Here is a 6,158-nt window from a genome sequence, read left to right as displayed (position 1 = left end):
AAAATCCAATTTATTTTGAGAGATAATCATAAATATCACTGTAGTTTTGCTTTAAAATGCCAAAAAATTAAATTATGGGGAAAGATGAAATATTTAACTGAATATACTGTATTTTGAAGTTTAGTGAATGTGTTCATTGGTTCAAAAAGATAATGGAGATGTTTCTAAAGCAGTTTTGTAGAAATCGTTCTCTAAACATCTTTTATTTTAGCCTACACATCCTTTGAAAAGGTGCTGAAAGATGAAATAAATCACAAGTTTTCTTCTTTAGTGAAGAATACTCTTGATCTCAGTTTTTGCTGGCCTCTCTATGCTCAGAAAAGAACATAACAAAAACCAGTGGGGTTTTTTCATCCTTTCAGTGAAATGTCTGCTTTAGTACCAGTTTCTCTAAGCATTTCTTTATGCAGGGTAACTCCATCAGGAACCTGCAGAAACAGTGAAATTTCTGGTTACTCGGTTGGATTCTAAAGAATAGGAGTTTGGCATAGCTCCTGTACCCCACACTGGATTTTTGGCCATCCACAGTAGCCCTGTGTTAATTTAAAGCAGTACATTGAATAACTGTTCCCAGTGTGAAGGCAAGTGGTGTAGAAGGCTTCGTGTCCATGTCCTCTAAACTGTTTTCTCCCAAACTGGTTGATCACATCAAAATGTCCTTTCGGAAGTTGGCTTCAGCCAATGTTCGTACCCAAGCAGGTGTCAGAGCCCTGTGAGTGAGTATTAGTTAGCTAAAGCTGAAATTCAGATATAGCTAAAAGCAGATAAGGGTCTAGCAATTTTACAGAAGGGATAGTGGATTTCCATTGCCCTGGAATATTCTCTAGCATGAACTCAGGTGCTGGTTTTGGTGTGGGGCATGGGGATGTCCCCTAAAGCATATGATAGATGGCAGTACCTTTGCCTTTGGGTAGAAACTCACACAAGTGCTTTTCAAATCTTCTTGTGAATTGCACTTGCATGACTGCAGATGGCAGGGCTAGCAGAGATGTTGTTTTATTTCATTTGCACTAAAAGTGTGTGTCCTGTTCTGCACAACTGAGAATGAAGTACTGGCTCAAGGCTATGTGTGGTTAAATCATCATCCTAAATACAGCCCACCTGGACAGCACATGATGAATGCCACATTGACCTGCTCTTACCTCCAGCCTCAAACTACTACACTGGGCCCTGGTCCCTGTGTGATAGGATACAAGTTTCTGCACAGATCCATTTGAGACTTTCATACAGAGTGGTGATTAACTGTGGGGAGAGGGGAGAGGTGGTTAGGGTGTATGTGGCAAGCACATTTCTCTCCCTCTCAGGATTTTCATAGAGGTGCACAGAGAGAAATGAAAGAGAAAACAATTTCTATTTCTGCTCCTTGTTTTTCCTATGTGGAATGTGTTTGGAGAATTGCTTACCTGGAGTGAGTGCTTGATTGGATTCTGGTGAGGATTGTTTGAGCCTGCTGGCCAATCCAATCCACCTATGCCTGGACTCTCAAGAGAGGGTCACGAGCTGTGTTAGAGTTAGAGTCAGAGAAAGTAGTATGTAGTTTTAGTATCCTCCTTTTATATAGTATATTGATGTATTTTAGCATAGTTATAATAAAGAAATAATTCAGCCTTCTGAACTAAATCAGACATTGTCATTTCTTCCCATTGGGTTCGCCTGCATTTACAATAGGTGTACTTTGATGAGTGTGCAGCCAGGGGCTTTCTGGATGCAGTCTGACCTGGGAGTGTGTATGTCATACCTTGTTCATGAACTAGCTGCAGTTGTTAAGCTGCTTCTTTCTGCCTCTAGTTTAGGCTGTCCACTTTTTTCTTTTTTTTTACATCTCTTTTACATCTCTTATTTTACTGTCTTACCTGACATTTTGTGGCAATTATCTCATGATGCCTTATTTTGTTTAAGATTGATAATTTTTATTTTATGAGCCTTTCGTTGGCCCCAGATAAATAACTTGGCTGGCATTTACTGTTTCTGTCATTCTGATGTTTATGGCATGGTTATTTTTGCTAAAGGTTGCTCATTTAAGCAATCGTAGACAAATCATGTGGAACTCAAAGACCCAGGGAAGATTGGAGGAACAATGATGGGCAAAAGAACCTTACTAACCCACCCAGTAGAAATGGACAACTCAGCTGCTCCCTAAGACCATCCAAGGGGTAGGAGAAACATTGGCTCTGGAGTGAAACCCACTGAGATCATTTGATGGGAAAGGACAAAACTGGGGAAAGAGAGGTGGACTGAGGAGAAAAAAAAGTGGAAAAAAAAAAGAAGGAAAAGGGTAAGAAGTTGTTAACTGAGTAAAGGTCAGGCAGATTGTCAGACAGAGCCCTGAACTTGATGGGTCCAACCTGTTCTTTTTTTACTTAAATCTGATTTCTGACAGCCTTTGTGGCTGTGTTCTCTGCTCCAAATGTGTGTGTGCTAACTCTGGCAAACCTTAGCCCACACAAGCTAGTGAATGTGAGAGGTCTGTGCCCAGCAGCAGGAATAAGCCTTGAACCTCAGGGCCTTATGGGTGTGGGTGCCAACAACTGGAGCATGTCAGGAGCACTGGGGGCTGCTCCTGGAGTGACTGAGGAGGCTAAAAGCAGCAGTGGCCATACACTGTGTGTGCCACATGGCACTAGCAGATAGGTTCCACTGCTGATGAGCAGGAGAGAGGAACAGGACTGGGCCATCTGTGCTCTTCTTGTTCATCTGAGGGCTGTGTGAGGTTGTGCTTTCTCTTTGTGTCTACCTGCGTGGCTGGATGGGTGGGCAGTGTGAGTGCACATGTGTCAGGAGTGGGTGCTCAGCCTCTCTTCTGCCTGCGGTCAGGGAGAGGGAACAGCAACAGCCCCAAATCCATGGGGCTGAGACAGGAGGACAGCCCCTGGCTCCCACTGCCCATCAGGTTCAGCTACCTCTAACACAGATGAATTTTTCCTCTCGCCAAATCCATGAGCACCATTAACTTTTGTGGATTCCTTGCCACATTAGTAAGTTAACTTCTGTCACTCATCACTCCTAACCCCCTTTTACCTGCCACCCTCTGTGCAGGGGACTCAGTGATCAGTGACTTTCTTACTGCCCTGCTGAGGTGTCTAATCATGCCTTTCAAATAGTTATTGACTTAATCTTCTGCTTGTTTTGTCTTACTGCTTATCTTTTTTTTTTCCTTTTAAGAAAACTGCTGTTGGTAAGCATACAAGTAAATGAATACATTTATTAAGAAAAAGAAAGAAGCACCTGCTGAGGCACCTGGGATAAATTCTGGGTCTACATTTTCCTGGAACAGTATAGTTATTATATTTTTATTTATTTGTGTATTATCATTTTTTTTTAAAATTTGCGTCAAATTCTCATACAAATTCTCATACAGTATCCTGGAGATACTGTTGTACTTTTGAACTGAATACTACAATGTAAAGAGAGACTTCCTTAAGTCTTGAAGACTATTACCTAACTTTTTGAACAGCTGGCTCCTGCCCAGCTACTCAAAAGCCAAATTCTGGCTCTCCACAAGCAGTAATGTGCACTTATCATCACAAATAAATGTAATAGATTGCCTTTGATAGAACAAAAATATCTGAAAGGTAAAGTTAACATCTAACAATAATACCTGTTGTCTTTAATAAAAGCTGACCCCAGCATACACATCAGCCTTCATGAATAGATTTTTTCACAGAAATAGCATGGCATAAGAATGAAAAATATGTGAGTTGTGGCTAAGTGGAAAAAAGTGTTTTGGATGTGTTCAGAACACTTACATGTGATAAAAATGTCTTTCATGCTTGACCATTTAACCCAGATGCCATATATTCACAGGGAAATGTGAGATTATTCAGTGAATACACTGAAAGATGTAGGGGTCAGTTGAATGAAGTAAAGCATGTCAGGCTTGTAGGAAAAATTGTCAGTCAGATATCAAAAATAATAAAAAAAAATTCTGCCTGGAAGCTAAATTGTAGCATTTTGGTCCAGTTAATAGTTCCAGTGACTAGAGAAAAGTAGTTCCACCAATTTAGATTGTAACGTCCTTAAGGGAATGAACAGAAGGCCTTGAAACCCTGCTGGATCTGTGGGAGAATAAATAATTGCAAGACTTCTGGGGCTGCACCGCAGGAATGTAATTGAATGCATCAGCTTATCTCAGAAAGGATGATGAGAGTCCTTAAGAAGATAATGCCTTTCAGATACACCTGTCAGAATTTCTAGAACAGTAAGATTGCCCCTGGCTGTGATTTGCTCTTTATGAATAAAGGTATATGTAGACATTCTGTTGACTCTTTAAAGTGGTTTCAACTTTTCTGCCTTTCTATTTTATAAAATTCAACATGAGTGAAGCTGTCAAAGTTAGAATCAAAAGCAATTAGGTAAGATGCTCCAATTCAGCATGTTCATAAATCAACTCAACGTGCTTTGATGTTGATACTGTGGTTTACACTTTTTTACATCTTCTGCTTAGACTAATGGATACATTTTGCTTATTATTTGAGGGTGGTTATTAACTTCTATTTATGTTTCCTGAAAGATTTATTCCATATGCAATCACATTAAATAATTAAATTGGAAAAATAAACAGAACAAAAAAGAGATGGAAGAGAAAGGTGGAAAATGAGAAAGGTAGGCAAAAGGTGGACTCAAAGAAGCACAAAATAAGAAGTGGAGAGGGAAAACTAAGACTGGAGAAAAGAAAGAGATGAAAAAAAGTCAATATCAGATTCCTTTGTAAGAAAAAAATAATGAAGTAGTCCAAGCAGAGCCAATGAAATAGCATCAGAGAGTCCAGGAAAACCCCTTGAGAAAAGTCTGAAAGGATATGCAAATATATAAAAAAACACATTTAAAACAATTTTCGTGTGAATGCTGTAAATATAAGGTTTTGCATAAATTCATCTGAAAGACTTCTAAAACCAAAAGGTCTGGTCTGATAACCTTGATAATCCCTTAATATAAATTGAAGTTTTTCCTGAAGGGGTTCCTGGTTTAATAATTTTATGAGGCTTATTACACTTATTTTTACATGTCTTTCAGACTCCAGTGATCTAACTTCAACTTCATCTCAAAGACCTATCAAGCAGAATAAAGAGCCCTCTGTCAGTTTTCTGTCCTTATGAGGTACTTAAGCATACGTGAAGTAATTTCTACCATAATGAAATGTTTCAAGGTTTCTGGGTCTTGTTATAAGGCACGTTTTAGGATCTATGTCATAACTCCCTTCTCATTTCCACTTTTATCCTGCCTGTTTTTAATACCCTTCTTCAAATGGACACAGTAGGCTAGTAGCAGGCAGAGATGACAATCTCTTGGGGATTTTGCTGAGCATCTCCCAGCTTACACACCTAAAGACAGCATTAAGCTTTTGGGAAAGGATTTAGGTGTAGACCAAATGCTGCTTAAGACAGTCACTGGGTCTCTAGGATGTGGGTTACAAGCTTGAGGCAAGTGTGGCTATTGACCAAGCAGGGAGGCAGTTCATGTTCATTTTCACATGTACCTGTATATAATATTGCCTTCCCCATCCTTTACCTAGGTAATAATTTTGAAGTGGCAATGTTTGTCCTAGGAGCATGGCATCAGGATTTTATCCCTGAATTAGATGCCTTTTCACTTGAGTGTTTCTTTTTGTTGGTGTCAGGCTGATGAGTAATTAACAGCAAAGTATGACATTGTCACTATTCTCTTTGTCAACAAACTTTGGACTTCAGAATTGATTAGTCAAATTAGTTTGACCATAACTTTCATTTTGTCCCTCATAAGGTGTTGCAAATATTTAACTTTCCTTTGATGTATTTAGCTGGTCTGGTTTCAGCCATTCCATTTATTTTTGTCAGAATTGTCTGATATTAATCTGAAAGACATAAAATTGAGCCACTTTAGCCTAGCTAGGTTCTAAAATGGACACCACAATTGTCACGTACTCCAGTGCTCTGGATTCTCCAGAAGGCATGGAAGCCTACAGAAGGTTCCTGTTCCTGGCTCAGAAATCTCACTGACCACCACTACAAAGCTCCTTGTATGGTGTCTCATGTCTTAATCATCATTGCTTTTATATCCTACTGAGTTGTTATTATTAAATTACTGTCTTTGTCTTCTAGTAGTTGTGTCAAATATTTCTGCCTTTCATTTAAATGCCAGTTTAATGGTTTCTATTTATGTAGCCATTAACATAAATTGAA

The 6,158-nt window shown here is 39.2% G+C and overlaps 1 long non-coding RNA gene across 2 annotated transcripts in view; it reads left to right on the top strand.

The window, feature by feature from the left end:
• LOC115494348 (uncharacterized) overlaps positions 1-6,158 on the top strand; it is a 178,847-nt gene that overhangs the window by 47,866 nt on the left and 124,823 nt on the right. The gene's annotated exons all lie outside the window — the stretch shown is intronic.

The sequence above is a fragment of the Taeniopygia guttata genome, chromosome 3 (assembly GCF_048771995.1).
Source record: "Taeniopygia guttata chromosome 3, bTaeGut7.mat, whole genome shotgun sequence".
Classification (NCBI taxonomy): Eukaryota; Metazoa; Chordata; class Aves; order Passeriformes; family Estrildidae; genus Taeniopygia; species Taeniopygia guttata.
This window is presented reverse-complemented; position numbering and strand designations above follow the sequence as displayed.